Genomic DNA, 3,457 nt, shown 5'->3' with positions numbered 1-3,457 from the left:
TTTTTATGAATTTTTAAACTATTTACGAATTTATGCGACACGTGTATTTGATGTTACTTTAACATAGCTGCCAACTTTTGAAAATGAAAATTCGGGAGATTTTCGCGCAAACCCGTATTTTATGCTAAAACCACTCCCTAATAAATACAATAGGGATTTTTCCAAATAAAATGGGGATTTTCCAAATATAAAAGTTAGAGCGTAGGGAATAAAATCCCTACTCAAAAACTGAAGTCAAATTAAAATAGGGATTTTACACACATGGAAGTTAAACCCTTGGGAATAAAATTCCTACGCAAAAAACAAGTGAAATTGGAGGCCAATACTTCAATGATGTAAAAATAAATATTGTGTTCAATCAGAAACGCTGTGAACAAACATTCTGAGCGAATGACCCCAAAATCATCGGAAGATGAAGGAAAACACCGTCAATTTTTGAAGAACACTGACTTTTTGTGACATTTGCTTGATGTTTTTTTTTTTCCATTTCACGAGTGATGATGGCAGTCTTTCCATGACCGATGTTTATGTCCGTAACACAACTTGTACAAAAGGAAAAGTCGGCGCTTTTCTGGAACGTTTGATGAAAGGAAATTCATTGGAATAAGTATCTTTAAAATTGATTAAATATGTTTTTGATTATCAGCATTCGTGTTTTGTTATATCGCACGTTATAACAAAAGAAATTTTGACCACATGTGCGTGACTATAATCTTCAATTATTATCCAGGACTATTGGCTGCTAAGCCATTTCCCTGCACGATAAGACAAACAACTTTCTTGTTACCATCAGAGGGTTTGTAAAACTTCCTTAAAAAGGGAATTTCCCCATTTACGACGTGTGACGTCATTTCGAAAGGGGAAAAAAGATGCCCCACAAGAAATTCCTTAGGGATTGTTTTCATAAGCGGGGATTTTTTTTAATGAAGTAGGGAATTTTAAGGGACAATTAGGGATTTTTGTGATTTTCGTAAAAATTCGGGAGATTTAAGAACTTTTCGGGATGTCGAACGATGAAGCTAAAATTCGGGAGATTCCCGAAAAATTCGGGAGACTTGGCAGCTATTCTTTAAATATGGCTTTTTAAAATGTTTCCGGACTTTTCAATCACCTTGCAAACGGAGCCGTAGCGTAGCTTCTCGGGCCCCGGTAGCATATATTTTCGGGGGGCCCCTTAAAAAACATTATGCGAAATAAGTGTGAGGCCCCCAGTAGCTACCCAGCCTAGTTACGGCTCTGCCTGCAAGAGTATGCACTACAGTCGAATCCCATTTCAACGAATACCGTTACAATGAAAATCTCGTTTTAACGAACACTTTTCTAATCCCCCAGATAAATTTACATTTGAACAATGCTAGGTAACCTGGAATTCTGTTATAACGAAATTTCGCTATAACGAAGTGATTCTTCTGGTTTCTTGGCGTTCGTTATAACGGGATTCGACTGTATTTATATACCTTTTCTCCACAATGTCCACACATACATAGTTTTCCGCCTTAAGCCCCTTTCACATGTGCAATAAAACATCCCGGGAAGTTCCCGGTAGCACAATTCCATTATGTACATAGGTTTTAACATGGGATACTCTCATTGGCGAAGATCACAATGACGTCATTTAAGATCGAGGGAAATTCTAACTCCGAAACTTTCTCGTGACGTACTAGCCGAAGAGTCGAACATTACCGATTCGGAGCTATGGCTGTTACATTTGGCAACTTATCGCAAAACACCAGGATTCATTACAGATCACGAAATATTACAAAGATATAAAATTTTATAGCAACATAATATGATTATAATAATGATATATAATATCACAACTCAAAATACAATGCTTCCGACTACTTTATTAATAAATGTAGGCCGAACTTCGTTCGGGCTCGGCCGTTACAGGGGGCCCCTGCCCCCGGACTGAAACTATCAACTATGTTGTCATCAAAACCGGAAATATGGCAAAACTTGTAAGTTGAAACAAGATATTCCAAAAACAGACTGCGGGTAACACTATTAAAAAGGGAATTCGCGTAGGTTTACATTGTAATTCGAACCCACAACCTTCGATACACAAACCCTGTACTCTAACCATTACACCGACTGGCACACGCCGATTGTAGCTAAAATTAGGTATATGTATTATTAAACGTTGCCAGGAAGTATATTGGCGCCAACCAACAGTCGCCGGAAAAACACGCGCCAATAAATATGTCGCGCATGCGCATTACATCGAGTTCCGAAGTGACGTAATAGTGGTCTTAGCCAATGAGGCACATCCCATGTTAAAAATCCTATGTACGGTATGGAATTACGCTTCTCCCGGTAACGGGGATTTTCGCTCCACACCATTCACATGACGTTTAGTTTATGCCGGTAATCCCCCTCTTCTTTCCGGAAGTCGTCACTGGGTACGTAGGTTGAACGGAAGTGATTGGTTCAAGATGGCTGACGAAGAAGCTTAGAATAGTTTTCGGGGCGCAAAGGATTATGGGAAAGAAGGTCGGTGTCGACCACCAATCCACCCCAAGAAAGATGGGTTTTTTTTTATGAGCTTCTCTCCCGCCTTTTCTTCCCTACGAGGGGAAAAAAGTTGTAATTATCACCAAAGCGACCCTCAATCTTGCACATGTGAATGGGGCTTTAGATTGCGCTCAAATATCATACGATAAGTACCTAGAGTCTATACGTTGTAAAGGCTCTGATTTGCATATTTCCAGTGATTTGGTTTTGTGCAGTGCCCTCTATCACGAAAAAAAATCTGAAGTACATTTTCCCTGCACCAAAAAAAAAAAAAAAAATACCCGTTCGAGATTAAAACTTTTCTCAAACCGCATCCAAACAACGGCGTAACGAGGGGGACTTGGGGGTCTGGTCCCCCCTCCGAAATGTGAGAAAATGACCGAAAAAAGGGAAAAAGATGGCCAAATCTACTGCTCTATCACTTTGCCCCCCCCCCCCAAACGAAATTTCTGGCTACGCCCCTGCATTCAAATATACCGATTTCTTCAATTTTTAAGAATTTTTGACATGTTTAGGAACTTATGGGGCATCTTGTATTTAGTATTACTTGAAATATTGATTTTTAAAATATTTCCGAACTTGAATCACCTCGTAAAGGCGCGTATACACTAGCGAGCCAATTTTGCAACGCACGACCCCCTGCAGCGGTTCTAATCCGCTCGTGGGTACACAAACTCCCTTTGTGTTCGTTGAAAAAAACCGATTCCAGGTGGGTCCAGTGGAAACAGCTCAAGAATCGTTCACAACACCGTACAAATTACTGAACAACCAATTACGAATGCTTTCATTGCATGATCCGCGCGCTGGTGTATACGCGCCTTATAAGAGTGTATTTCTTTATATTTTTCTCCATTACGTCCTCATATGCAAAGAATCTAACTTTCTACATAGATGGCGTTGAAATCTCATTCGATAGTTATCCGTTGTAAAGACAAAAAACTAG

Source organism: Pholcus phalangioides, unplaced genomic scaffold (assembly GCF_987345545.1).
Source record: "Pholcus phalangioides strain wild (caught in Gottingen) unplaced genomic scaffold, Ppha-v1.0 ptg000014l_1, whole genome shotgun sequence".
Taxonomy (NCBI): Eukaryota; Metazoa; Arthropoda; class Arachnida; order Araneae; family Pholcidae; genus Pholcus; species Pholcus phalangioides.
Note: the sequence above shows the minus strand (reverse complement) of the source record.